Below are 15481 nucleotides of genomic sequence, written 5' to 3' on the forward strand. Positions count from 1 at the left end.
AAAGGAGAAGATAGTTGCTATGTAGTGAGATTCTAAGAAAACTAAATATGTAAAAATAAAATCCAAACCTCCTAAACTCCTTGTCCTATCGGCTGGCAGTGGGCGGATTGGTGGGAGGCGAAGGAAGAGAGGTGTCCAATTTATAACGTGGGGGTATTCATAATATTTAAGTAGCATCAGCACTATATAATGTCCATTTTCAATCTAAGGAGACAGAGGACAAAATGTCATGGTCCGTTCCCGCTCTGTGATGTTACCTTCCTGCCATACCAAATTGTCCAGACAGTGGCATCTGCGTGGTGCTAGGGACAACGCGCTGTATGTTGGCACTGTGCACTACATGTCACGGGGATCCAGGGGCCTTGCCCACTTGACAGGTCATGTATCTGATCCATGGATGCTAGCCAGAAGTCACCTCTACATAAGCATTCCTAACTTTCCTTAACTGTTGCGCTCTGCCCGGCCAGCAGCTTCTTGTGGATTGGCACTCCGCTCCCTTGGATGATCACCAGGTTTTCCACAAACTCTGATTTTCCCTTGGACTGCTTCCTCACATCCCAGGGACTGGGACAGCTCTTGGATACTACATTGGCCACCCCTCAGGATTCTTGACTTATGATCTACCCTGGAATGTCTTGTCTTCTGGATTTGTGTGGTTGAACTATAATTGACCTTGGTTTAGAGACCTTGTGTTAGACCTTCTTCCCTTTGGAGTTTGGACTTCATGCCTTCTCCCTAGATTGCACCCTTGTGCCATACGGGTCTAGTAACTTTGCTGTTGTACAGACTTTGTCTGAACTTTTCTTGGCACTGTCCTTGGAACTCCTTGCTCTATGGGTTTTCTGGCACGAGCTCATCCAGTAGGTTTTTCTTCTTCATCGTCATCGAAACAGCTCTGCTGTTGCTCCTGTCTTTTCACCTGAGCCCTAACCTGACAGTGACCATTTGGCCTTCTGCAGGCTGCACTCGCAGGGGAAAAGTCTTCCTATGAAAGGAGACCCCAATCTACAGTCCTGACTCGGGTTACCGGAGGTGATCCGATCCTGACAGATTAAGGAGCCTCTATTTGTCATACTGTGATGCATCTGGGTGCAGACCCCATGTCTGCTGTTTTGCAGGCCTTCTTGGCTCTCCGCACAGATATGGCGACTTCGCAGGCTTCGTTACATCAGCGCATGGACGTCATGCAGAGCTTAGTACAACCTTTACTCTCAGACGAGGAGTTTGGGGATGGGGCTGCTGTAGCAGTTCCTCCAGCTCCACTTCCTCCAAATCTAGGGGTTTACCCCTGTTGTTTTGCCTAGACAATTCCCATTGGCCCCACTAGAATGGTTCACTGGTGACCCCAAAAAATTATAGAACTTTTATCAACCAGTGTAGGTTACATTTCCTATGTCAGCCGCTGACTTTTCCCGATTTCACCACTAACGCAGCCTTTGCTCTGTTGCATTTAGGTGGTACTGCTGCTGCCTGGGCTAATCCTCTTCTGGAAACCAATGATCCTGCATTATACGACTTTGATACCCTTTTAGGGGATATGAATTTGGTGTTTGATGCCAGGTACAAGGCTCAAGCGTCGGACATGGAGTTCTTGGCTTTGACGCAGGGTAAACAAAACCTTCTGTCATACCTGGCCCGCTTCAGTCAGCTAGCAGCAGAAACCACAAGGCAAAAACAGAAAAAAGCAGCAGTCATTTACGGGGGTCTTTCATATGAACTAAAAGACACCTTATCGGCGGTTCCGGTAAGTGTGTTTGGTTTTCTGGAGTTTTTAGATTTTAGATCTGGTACTACAGATCGATGCCAGACTTATACAGAGAAGGGGAGAAATTGGAGGAACCCAGGAAGGTGCCCAGATTAAACCAAGACTACCTCTCCTAGCCCTTCCAATGAGCCAGAACTGGTGCAGATAGAGTCTGTGCATGCTCCTTTGACAAAAGAAGAGAGAGAGAGCTGGATAAGCAACAACTTTTGCCTCTTTTTTGGGCCAACAGGGCATTTCATTCGTGTTTGTCCGAAAAGACTTGCTAAGAGGTTGGGAAAGGCCAAGACTCATCCTCAGGTAGGGCCACTAGGACGAGTCAACCTTCTATCGGCTCTGAGAATGCTTCTTCGACCATGCAAATATACCTACCCATGTCCTTTTCCATGCTTGGGTCCCAAGCACTCACCATTTAAGGAATAATTGACTCCGGGGCAACAGGCAATTACATGGACTACCAACCGGCACACAAGAATGGGATTCCTATACAGGTGAAAGACACCCCAGAGACTGTACGTGTAGTGGATGGTTCCTGTCTTGTCTCTGGACAGGTAACAGAGAAGACCAAACCCGTTTTCATAAGTACACAGGAAGGGCATATTGAATGGATGTCTTTGATCTGATAGCCGCCCCCTAGTTCGGGGTTATATTTAGTCTTTCTTGGCTACAGAAACACAATCTGGTTATTGACTGGGTGGATCAGGCCATACATTTTTTATCTCCAGGGTGTAGAGAACACTGCCGACCAGCCCAGTCTTATGCCTCTGTTTCTCCTTGTTTGCCATTAATGTCTGGTATGTCCACAGTCAGTGCCACCAACCGTCCAATGACCTGTGTCCCCATGGAATATCAGGAATTTGTGGACATCTTTGATAAAGGTTTGTTTGAGCAGCTACCACCTCATCAGGAGTATGACTGCCCAAAAGACTTAGTGTCGCCTCCATACCCCATGGTCGCATATATTCTCTTACTCACAAGGAAGAGGACTTTCTCAAGGAGTACATAGAGAAGACCTTATGCCTGGGTCACATACACCCGTCCTGGTCTCCGGCTGCTTCTCCAATATTCTTTGTGCCAAAGAAGGATGGTGAATCGCATCTTTGTGTGGACTATTTGGTGCTTAATGAAGTTACCATGAAACATCAGTAGCCATTGTCACGGATCTTGGAATTATTGAATCGGTTACAATCCTCCGTCATTTTCACCAAACTCGACCTCCGGGGGGCTTACAATCTGGTCCACATTCGGCATGGCGATGAATGGAAAACCACTTTGAAGATCAAATATGGTCTCTACGAGTATCTTGTCATGCCCTTTGGCTTATGTAATGCCTCCGCTATGTTCCAGTACTTTGTTAACAACATTTTCTGAGACATATTGGACTGCTTTGATTTGGTATACCTGGACAACATCCTGATTTTCTGTGAAACCCCTGAAAAACAAATCCAACAAGTACGCATTGTTCTAAGAGTGAGAGAAAGTGCATTATTCGCAACATTAGAGAAATGCATCATCCATGCCTCCTCAGTCGAGTTCTTAGGATTCGCCCTTTACCCACAGGGGGTGCAAAGGAGTGACGCTAAAGTACGAGCAGTACTTGATTGTCCAGTGCCAACTACTGTGAAAGCCCTACAATCATTCCTGGGCTTTGCACATTTTTATAGGCGGTTTATCACCTCGTTTTAAGAGGTACTGGTTCCAATGACTCGCCTTACGAGACCCTCTGTTCCGTTGTCCTGGAACGCAGAGGCACAAGCGGCATTACCATCCCTGAAGGACGACTTTACCTCATCGCCAGTCCTGCAACATCCAGATCCATCCCAGCCATTTATTGTGGAAGCCGACACTTCAGCTGTCGCTATCAGCACATTCTTTCACAAAAATGCCCCACCACGCACTGTATACATCCAGTGGCTTAGTACGCTAGAACCCTCTCGATAGGCGAAAGTAATTACACAGTTATGGAGAGGGAGCTGTTGGCTATTAGAGCCACTTTTAAAGAATGGCGACACCATCTATTGGGTGCTCGACATCCAGTAACAGTGTATTCTGATCATTGTTACCTGCAGGCTCTATCACTTGCCAAATGCACCAATCCACGTCAGATCCATTGGCATGTATTTTATGCCCTGTTTGATTTCGTGGTTACTCACCCTCCTGGCACACTACATGGCAAGGCTGATGCGCTTCCAGGATCGCGGGGGACCTGAATTTACTATGCACCAAACCCCTGTTACTGCCAATGGATTCAGTGGTCTGTGTTTGTTCAGTCTCTCCCTCCTTACAGGACAACATCCGGTGTTGGGTGAAAGAACATCCATCTGACATCAGTTCCCAAAATGCACAGTTCATCAATGGTTTACCGTACATATGATATGATATGATATGATATGGTATTTGTAACGCGCCTATACACAAGTGTTTCAAGGCGCGACGAGGCAGGGAGGGAGGGAAACAAGGGGAAGACAGACAAACGATCCTACTAGGCCAGGTGTCATTCAGATCGCGCAAGTGCAGAGGTAAGGGGAAAAGGAGAAAGTGCAGGGGGAGGAGGTGGGGGGGAAAGTGCAGTACAAGGTAAGTAGCGTAAAAAAAAAAAAAAAAAAAAAAATGTGATTGTCTATATATTCCTGATAACAACACGCGTCTTTTGCTCAATGATCCCATGATGCAAAGCTTGTTTCCCATCCAGGTCAATAGAAGACCTTAGAGCTACTAAAAAGATGGTGTTGGTGGCACCATATGAAAAGAGACGTCATGGTTTACACCCTTAAATGCGCTGTTTGCACTCAGTGGAAAACCACCCTAGGAAAACCAATGGCCTTACTGCAGGCAATGTCAATACCACATAAGCCTTGGTACATGGTCTCCAGGGACTTTGTGATGGAAATGCCACCGGTATGAGGAATGACCACCATCCTGGTGGTGGTCGATGTATTTACTAAAATGGTGCTCTTTGTCACCTGCCAAGGTGTACCCATGGCCTCAAAGCTGGCTACCTTGTTTTTTGACTATCTTGTCCAGTTTTTTAGCCTGCTTTCCATTCTCGTCGTAGACCGTGGGTCCCAATTTATATTGTGTTTTTGGATGGCTCTAACTAGATCTTTGTGCGTTGATGCACACTTTTCCTCCTCATACCATACCCCCAAAAACAGACGGCCAGACTGAAAGAACCAATGCCACCATCGGGCAATACCTCTGGTGCTTATGTTTGCAGTACCAATCGGATTGGCTTACAGTGTTAGGTGCGGCTGAATTCGCTTATAACAACTCTCAGAACTCCTTGGTTGGCTGTTCACCTTTCTTCGCTCTATATGATCAACATCCTTGGATTCTCCTGCACAAGGTTTTCTAGTCCAGTGCATGTTCCGGACACTAATGCCGTGGTTCTTTCCCTGTCCAACATAGGTATGGCTGTGACTCTACATCTACACCAGGCACAGGGACGTATCAAACGACAGGCTGATACACACAGGCAACTAGCCCCTTCTTACCAGACCGGTGATAAGGTTTGGGCAGCCACCAAGTATCTATGCCTCGCAGGGAAGCACAAACAACTTCCACGGTATGTTTGTCCATATCTCGTGGAAAAGTGAATCAATCCCGCTACTTATTGCTACAGGGTCCCTTTGAACTGACATATGCACCTGGTTTTCCATGTTGCCCTGTTGAAACCTTATGTGGCCTTTACCAGGTTACCTGCTAAACCTGCTCCTGTTACGGTGCATGGGGAGGACGAGTATGAAGTGCAAGCCATTCGTGATACCTGAGTTGCAAGGGGTGTTTGATATTATCTGATTGATTGGAAGGGATACAGTCCGGAGGAACCGGCTACCAATGTGCATGCTCCCCGACTCCTGTTGGCCTTCTGTTCATCATAAATGCATGCTTCCCAGGGAAGGGGCCCTTTGGGGATGTGTACTGTCACGGCCAGTTCCCCCTCCGCGGTGTCACCTTCCCACCATGTCAAACTGTCCAGACAGTGGCGTCTGCCATGGCGCTTGGGACAACACTCGGTACGTCTGCACTGCACACTACAGGTCCCAAGGATCCTGGGGCCTTGCCCACGTGACAGGTCATTTCTCCGATCCACAGATGCTACACGGAAGTTGCCTATGCATAAACGTATGTAAATTGTCGGGCGGTGCTTCTTATCCTTTGCACTTCACCCGGGAAGCAACTTCTTGTGTATTGCATTTTGTTCTGCTTTCTGCTTGGTTACTGACTTCATTGGCATATCGTTTGACCCAGACTTTGCTTCTGCCTTATCTTTCTCTGTGTCTGGTGCAACACCCCTCTGAACTGATCTCCCGGTCCTTGTTTGCTTCAGGCGCTCCGCTCCCTTGGACTGATCACCTGGTGCTCCCTGAACTGGGCTTTTCCCTTGGACTGCTTCCTCACATCCTGGCTAATTGGGACCGCTCCTTGATACTACATTACCTGGCCCTGAGGATTCTCGACTCATCATCTACCCTGGATTGTCTTGTCTTCTGGATTTGTGTGTTTGAATTTTTTGAACTATAATTGAACTTGGCTTGGAGACCTTGTGTTGGACATTCTTTGCTTTGGATTTTGGACTTCCTGCGTTCTCCCTAGATTGTGCCCTGGTGCCGTACAGCTCAGGTAACTTTACTGTTCTACAGACCGTGCCGGAACTCTTCTTGCCGCTGTCCTTGGAACTCATTGCTCTCTGGGTTTTCTGGCAGAAGCTCACCCAGTAGGTTTTTCTTCTTCATCATCATCTAAACAGCTCTACTGTTGCTCATGCCTTTTCACCTGAGCCCCTAGCCCGACAGTGGCCTTTTGGCCTTCTGCAGGCTGTGCTCCCAGGAGGAAAGTCTCCTTGTGAAAGGATTCCCCACTCTGCGGTCCTGACTGGGGTTACCAGAGGTGCTCAGATCCTGACACAAAAGAAGAGAGTAGACAGATAAGCTAAGACTGACAACAACAGAGAGCTTACAAAAAAAGAAGGCTAACACCCAGGAGAGCAGATAGACATGCGACCCTGGGACACTTGCTGGGGACTTCTGCCTGGAAGCTGTGAGACCTATCGGAGAGAGAGACATGTGGCTGGAGGGGCCTTGCTTTGGATAGATATCAGAGGAGTGAGCTGTCTACCAATTCCCAAAAGAGTGTCTGCAATCAGGCTGACCTTCTGAGCTGATAATAGAAACCTCCCATGTAAGTAGATATATCCCCAAAGCTTTCCATTGTGTTGGGAACTACCTGCCTTAACCCTTTCCATTTAATTGTGGGTGAGGTGGTTAAATTGTGTGGACCCTTCACACATTTACTTAAAGTTAATTAAATTAATTCCCATATAAAAAAGATCACGGGATGATTTTTGTTACAATTTAAAACTAACAAATGTCATGCCTAGTGTGTTACAGCCATTATAGTCAATAAAGTAATTGGGTGACCCTATTTTCCTGTAACCCTGACTTCCTTACAGAAGACGGGTGTCCTTATTTAATCCCAAAATAAGAATCCCATAAATTCCTCCTTTCATGTATATGTTGGGTGTGCAACACAAATTTTCCCTTGTAGTCCCAACTCAGAATCCCAAAGCCCGGCATTTCGTTTGAATGTGTGATCTCCAAATGATTTTCCCATTCAGTTAATTTCCCAAACCCTGCCTTTCAAATAAAAAGGCCAAACCAAATTCCCATTATATTCGCACTCCCTATACATTTCCTCCAAACCAAAGGGGTCCTATATAACTTTTGCCTGGAGGTGGGGCTGCTGGGAGAGAAGGGCATTGTGATAACCCAAGCAATCACTGTGCTGTTTGAAAGTTTCCTATCTGTTGATGTTCAAAGAAGTCAAATGTGTGTTTTAAATTAAAATACAACCAGTAATGGCTGTGGTAACTCAAAGTCTATACAGAAAAATATGTCAGTCAATTGGTGCAAGTATTTTGCTTTTGTGAATATTGTGTTGTGCCACGTAATTGGTGGCTGGTATTAGTGGGATTTGTTTATGATTCATTGTAGACATGTTAATAAATGTATACAATTATTTCTATACACCGGCCTGATTCCTAGCTTATTGGTGATACAGAGGGTATCTGCTGAATGGTGTTATAGAGGTTGGAGGCCCAACCAAATTTGAATCTGCTAAGCGCTTTATTGTGTGACAACTAGATTGGGGGGGGGAAAGGACCTCTGAGTTGAGAGTGACTGTTCAATAAACTGTGACAAGCAAAGAATTAATTGTTCAACGATGAGGTCAAGGGCCCCTTTATGTGCTATGGTCAAACATTTCTACACTGTACACCAGATTTTAGGCACAAGGATTTTGTCAAGTGAGCGAGGACACCGAGATGGAATGTCTTGTGATGATCGTAACAGAGACAACAGCTAAAAAAAACACGCTCTAACTACAATTTACGAAAAGCAATATACGTAGTCCAAAATGGATGCTTATTCTACTGTAAATGCTTTTTGGAAGTTTGTTTCTGTATTGTGAATTTGAGGTGTTTAAGAACAGACTAAATCAGTGATTCACCCCCTGAAGTGTGCCTGAAATAAACCTTTCACGTGTCTAGCAATTATTGTATAGTTTCCAGAAAGACACATTATTTGTTATTCCTATTCTTTCTTATTTAGGGTCATTGCTCAAAGTGATACACTTGGGGAAGCCCCTGTTTTTTAAGAGGCCTGAACAAGAAAGCCAGCCACTCCAGAAACAAAGAGCTGAATGACACTGGCCACAGCCCAGAATCTTCAATTTGTGCGACCCCCACATTTTGTCCCTGGTCCTGATGGTTATTGCCAGAGTCCTACTCTGGACGTGTAACAGACTGCTGTAACTCCAAAATGCAGCCACAAGCCTACTTTGAGAATTTCCTGCATGAAGTGCACAACTCCAGTTTTGCCGAACTTGCACTGTGCACTGCTTTCCTGTTGAGAACCAGATTACTAACAAGCCCCAGTGCACCTAACAAAGCACATCCGGAAAAGCTCATACAAACGGACGCCAGTTCCAACTGGCTCTACATGCATCAAGAGATGAGCGCAATATCTATTCTATCCTTCTCTCCCCCACTAACCAACCCCACACACTTTGCCTTACAGAGCCACGTGAGATCCTGCAGAACATTAAATTGGCAGTAGTGCGTGGTATGAATCAACTTAACATAACATAACAAAGCAGAGTGCATTTCTCACAGACTTTTAGGATCATGACAATGCATTGTGGCAACTCCCCACCAATAATGATATCACAAAATCAAATATTGATGGACAAATAGTTACTTTCTTCAGGTAAAGAAAGAACAGACGTTCTTCCCAGGAAGTCTCGGTTAGTCTACCTTTCTCTGAGCCTCGTTCTCTCTCAGTTGGCCATCGCTCTGGTTAATGATAATTATGTCTCTCAGTTCATGATATTTGCCACTCCTTGTTTCCCTGTCTACAGTGCTGACTGCTCATCTCTACTGAATATTAGCAGCTGAGAGGGGATGGCATGGGGGCTGCCAGCCAACCAAGGAGCTGGAGAGGCAGGCTATGCCTCAGGGTAACGCCCACGTTCCGAGACTTCTCAGAGGCTGGAAGCTGCCATCTTAGCACACTTGCACATTGATGTATGTGGACGAGAATATGCTATAGACATATATGCATTTGAAAGTAGACATTCTATGCAATAAACTAAGATAGGTTTTCAGATTTTGGTTTTGGGGATTCTCCCCTTCGTTGTTTCCTCCTTTTGCTTTCCATAAATGATTTTACATGCATTTTTGGTGATTTCTTACTATTAAGTTAGATAAGTTGCTCTTCACTTAGACATGTTATTTTTTATACGGGTTTTCAGCCTCCTCAGAAGCCACAGGTTGCCATCTTTGCTCCCTAACAGGCAAGCCATCACTGGCCTGCAAACCCTTCCCCCAACCCTCACCCCTGCCAGCTCTCACTTACACCCTCCCCAACAGAACCCTGGCCCCACTTACCTGTGTCCCACTATGGCGGGAGACACACTTGCTGTCCCGACACTTGTCCTCTGTGCAATGGCCACCATAGAACAGGATGTAGTTCCCGTCTTCCTAGGTCCATGATGGCCACGTTATTTTGTATTTTTTTAAGCTGAAAAAAACACCGTTACTCAGCTTCCCAGAAAGATGCAGGGCTGCAAAGGGCATTAAACCCCTCTGTGGGTGGGCATCACTGAGCCTGATGATGGGCCAGGGGACTCCCGCCACGCTGGGCTTTCTTGTTTAAATAACTCTCTCTCATCACCTCCTGAGCCACATTGGGGAGTAGCAGGCTTTGTAACTCTCAGAAACCAATTATCTCCACTGCTCAATACCACACGCTCCACCTAATTCCAGCATTTTACCCGTGGGCACGCCTTTTTGTGCAATTCTCTCTCTCTCTCTCCCTCTCTCTCTCTCTCTTTCTCTCTCCCTGTTTCTCTCTCTTTCTCTCTCTCTCTCTCTCTCTCTTTCTCTCTCGCTGTTTCTCTCTCTCTCTCTCTTTCTCTCTCTCTATTTCTCTCTCCCCGTCTCTCTCTCTCTCTTTCTCTCTCTCGCTCTCTCTTTCTCTCTCCCTGTTTCTCTCTCTCTCTCACACTATCTCCCTGTTTCTCTCTCTCTCTCCCTCTCTCTCTCTCTCTCTTTCTCTCTCTCCCTGTTTCTCTCTCCCTCTCTCTCTCTCTCTCTCTCTCTCTCTCTTCCTGTCTCTCTATCTCTCTCTCTCTCTCTCTCTCCCTGTTTCTCTATCTCTCTCCCTCTCGCTCTCTCTCTCTTTCTCTCTCTCTCTTTTCCTTGGGAATGTAAGAATCAGTACTTCAGGTAAACATGTCACACTATTTCTCTTTCTCTCTCAGCACCTCTTGCAGGGATGTCATTTAGGGGTTGCCAGAGGTCGCAAGTGCGACCTCTGATGTCTCCCTTGCTACCCCTAAAAAAAGTGTCTATTGGGGTTTTATTTAAAAGATTTTTTTATTTTTATTTTATTTTTGTAATGCAAGCTCCTGGGCTCTGGCCAGCACCATGTGGCTCTTTAATTCGGGAGTGGCTAGCTTTCTTGTTCACGCCTCTTAAAAAAACTAAAAAAACTAAAAACAACAGGTGTGCAACAAGTCTAACACTTTCAGCAGTGACCCTAAATAAGAAAAAAATATGAATACCAAATAATTTGACTTTCTGGAATTCTATACAGTAATAGCTAGACTCATTAAAGGTTTATTTCAGGCACACTTCAGAGGGTAAGTCACTGATTTAGTCTGTTCTTAAACACCTCAACTCAGCTCTTCATCCTTCTGAGGTCAATAAATGAGTATCAACACAGGTTGGGTGATATTGGGTGTATATTTTTTCTATGTAAAGCGCTTAAGCGTAAGTGCTGTATAATAACACATTATCGTTTGGTCATGGACGTCTGCTTGCATTCACAGTAATATGGGCCTATATACACTGATCTTAACAATACATATGGCGATCCATTCTTGTATGAAATGTACATCACATTATAGTGATATCGTAACCATATTTTTCGTAGTGTACAATGCTATGTGATGCCACTTCCTGTTTTTTCAAGGGGTGAAAAGTCGTGTTCCATCCCTACCCGCGATATCACTTCAGGGTGGGGTCAAATGACATCACTTCCTGTAATGTCATCAGGGGGTCAAGGGTCATGTGTTGTCACTTCCTCTACCCCTGGCATTTTGGTGAAATGACGTCCCTGACCTCTTGCACAACTTCTGGGAGTGTTAAGAGTCCAACTACCAGATGACGTTTACTGTTGCTCTCCTGAGACTGCCCAGCACCGTATGCTTTGCCTTGTGAAGGATTGTGGGGCAATCTCTCCCACCTGGGCCGAACATGTACACACAAATATGGCAAGAGCCAGGACTGTGTTCGGCTGTCGTCTTTATTCTTTCTTCTCCGCCTCCCCTTGCCTTCCTGTGCGGCACTTCCTCCATTTCACCACCTTTTGATTGGGGGTCATAGAGGGAGGACGCCACATCTCCCCTGTCCTTTAATAATTACATGAATCTGTGACCCTGTTCTTCTTTCCACGGCGTGGGTTTTGGTTACATGTCTTTATATCGAGGAATTTTATGACGAATACCCATATATTAAATCTTTTATCTTGAAAACGTTTATAGTGAAGGCATTTATTTTGGGGGAGTTCCCCTTCAAACCACTGTGTCCCACCCTAAAAGCCCATCCCGCCGTTTCCACAAAATATTGAACCCTTTACCCCACCCTAATTACATTCACTATAAAGGTTTTCAAGATAAAAGATTCGATATATGGGCATTCAATGTAGGATCAATCTAAACGCTGTGTGTCCATGAGCATCTTCTGAGTGGCTCTAGTTAAACTCATTCACACAGGAATCTCCGCTCACACTCTCATCTCTAGGAGGAGGCTTTTGGAAGAAGGAAGAGTTTATCATAAACTTCTCTCTCTTCAGACATCATGGATCCACGAATGCCCCTATGACCACATCGCAGGGCAGAAGGCAACACAGAATCCCCTTCTCTGATCCAGGCCAATCGTGCTCTCCTCTATATATCAGTATAGCGCTTCATGTCCTCTTTGTTGCTTGGTTCTCTCTCTTGATATCTTGTTAATGGTTTTCATGCATATGTTGTATCCGGGTCCGATTAGCCATAAAGCGTTCACCCGTTTCATTGGCCTGTGGCCATAAAGGTGAGATCTTCTTGCAATGAAAACCGGGAGATTCAGCAAACCTATAAAACCCCTGACCCCTAAAGGGTGGTCGATTGTCAGATTTGATTATTCTTGGAGTGCCATAGACCATAAGGATTTTGTCCAGCACAAGTGTTCCAGCTTGAGACGCCATCGTAGATATAATTTGAAGATCCAGATCTCTGTACATTTTGTCCATGGCCAACAGTACATATTTGCCATTGGCTAGCGGTCTGAAGAGATCTATCACCACGTCATGCCACACATCACTGGGTAAGTATGTCATTCACAGTGGTTACGTAAATGAATGAGGAGCTATGCTGTTGCAGCTGGAGCAGTTAACACTTCCTACAGCAAAATGTTCATTTTATGAACCCACACACTTTGCCTTATCAATCAATACTATACCTTAATGTCCTTCATAGGCTAATGGAATGACTTTGTGCTGCTGGGACTTTGGTATTAGATTCCTAATATTGTTTAAAAGGACTCCCTGTGCTGTGGCTGAAACTCATCTCTGAACAGAGCACATTTCTTGCATGGCAGTGCCTCCTCTGCGAATAGATGCCTCGATGCAACCGGGGTGTTCTTCCATCGTCCAGAATTAACACACACGTTCACAAACGTGAGCAACTGATCATAAATTGATACTGGGAACAATCGTTTCCACTGGAAGCGCTTGAGGACGTGCATGATATATTACGTAGTTGAAATAGTCATCAGCTTTCAGCATTTTTGTGCTATTTGTCATTGATAATGGATGTCTGGACCGGAAGTGTGCTGGATTGTTGTCTTTCCCAGAGTTGTGAATGATGTCAAAGTGATACTCCTGCGGCCGCAGGCACCACCGGGCTATTCCCGGTGACATTTGTGCATTATGGTTTCCATGGATAGTTATCAATGCTTGTGCTCCATTGTAATGTGCACCTGGGAATAAATGATAGTGTTCACATGCCCACACTACTACAAGGCTCTCTCCCTTTCCTTGTGGGTGTGCCTATTCGTCTCACTTAGACTCTGACTTGCATAAGAAGCTATGCAGCACTGTCAGGAAGACTCATGTTTGTATTGTGCTAGGATTGCCCCTAGGTCAGCTGGGCTGGCATCACATGTGAATTCTGTGTGTACATCCGTATCATACTAATCCATACATGCGGCTGAGGCAATACGATCTTTGATCAGACAGAACGCGTGTCATAATTCCAGCATGCATTCAAACTCACAGCCCTTGTGTTTTAGAAGGCGAAGAGGCGTTCTGAGTGATGAAATGTCTTGGATATTCCTTGTGTGACAACTAGGCATTCCCAGGAAAGATCAGACAGCAGAGACATTGTAGGGCTTGACGCTGAAAACAGCGCTTGTACTCTGTCTGGGTCAGGCTGAAATCCTTTGGTCTGAGAAAATGTGACCGGAAAACATCAGATTTCACCTATTGAATTCCCACTTTTCATCATTCAGTGTCAAATGGGCATCTACCAGTACCAAGCACACTCTGTGCGGCATGGCGTCATGATGCCATTGAGTAGCACCACACAACTAAAATGTTTCCAGTACTTGATACATTGTGGGACATGGCAACTTACTTTATGAATCTCCATTTGGAATATCAATGCAGCGGATAAAATGCTAACACTAAGCCGTGAATAAACATGTGTGTGTGTTAGACAGGTTGTGATGAGTGGTGCAATTCTAATTGATATCCCTTGTTGAGATCAAGTTTTGAAATTACTCTTGCACCATGTAATAGGTGCATCATGTCCATCATTCTCTGTGCCAGGTCTCTCTTCATCTGAATGGCTTGAATAGAGGTGTACATATCAACACACAGACGTAGTCAGCCATCTCGGTCTTTCTTGTGCACTGGCACAATTGGTGAAACCCATGTTTGGAACCACACACTGGTTCAATATTGTCTTGGTCCGGCAATGCTTGTAATTCACGTTCAACTTGTAAATGAATGCACAGAAGTATGCCTCAGTAATGTTGCACAAATGCTTTCACTGATTCATCAACGTGCAACTTGAATTGTCTGTCTTTTAGTTTTCCTAATCCTTTAAATATCTTGGGGAATAGTTGTCTGATCATATATTCCACATGTGCGGTGTACGATGTTATGAATCTGTTATGAACCTGTATAATATATGTATTAATACCATTTCTATTGTGGATTTAAAGCTGAGTATACCACTTGCTGTAATTGTCTCTTTTAACACATAATCATTAATCTGCGTTTTGTGATTTTTGTAGTAACATGTTGCTGAGAAGACACATTTGAATGGGAGAGCAGAGGGAGAAGTATATGGGAAATTATCTATGTCAAAAGCTTAAGAGTAGGTAACTGAGACATACATTTGAATGCGCTCTCACTAATTACATTTACAGTACCCTGGTATCAATGAGGAACTCAACAGGTAGTAGAAGGAGCAGGCTGTGTTAATGGCAGTGATGTTTCCCAATGCAAAGACGTGCCCTCTTTTTCAGATTCAGACTCTTGACCTTTTCTTGGCATGGTTTCAATGTATGGAATTTTTGATGAGTTCAACATGATTGGTTTCTTCCAGGGGTCCCACTAGAGCTGTTTTGAGACTTTCTTCATCGATCTGCTGGGTGATAGGACTGTGTCGGCGATGACCGACACTATTCAGGTGAGTATTTTGAGGATATATTTGATCGCCTGGAGGCAGATTTATATAAATGGTTACTGCCAGTTTGGGTTTGGGGGGGGGCAGAAAGCTGTATGCTCTTCAAATGGATTTTAAATGATTTTCTTGACCAGTGGCGTCACAACTGTGTCCTATTGCAGGACACACCATTTTATGAGGAAACTTGCCCTCCTCCTGTGTCGCTTTTTTTTGGGGACATAATGCCAACTGCCACTACACACTTCTCCTTTGACTGCAATCAGTGTGCCGGCCGCAGAACCCCACAGTGTGTGATTTTTCTGGGCACTTTGTCTGTATCCCAGCACCGCTCACACTCCAATCTGATCTCGCCGACACTGTGCACTGTGTGCTGTGAGGATCTGTGGATTGCGCACTCTCACACACTTCCAGAGCCCATATTAG

Source organism: Ambystoma mexicanum, chromosome 10 (genome assembly GCF_040938575.1).
Source record: "Ambystoma mexicanum isolate Mex_15411 chromosome 10, UKY_AmexF1_1, whole genome shotgun sequence".
NCBI lineage: Eukaryota > Metazoa > Chordata > Amphibia > Caudata > Ambystomatidae > Ambystoma > Ambystoma mexicanum.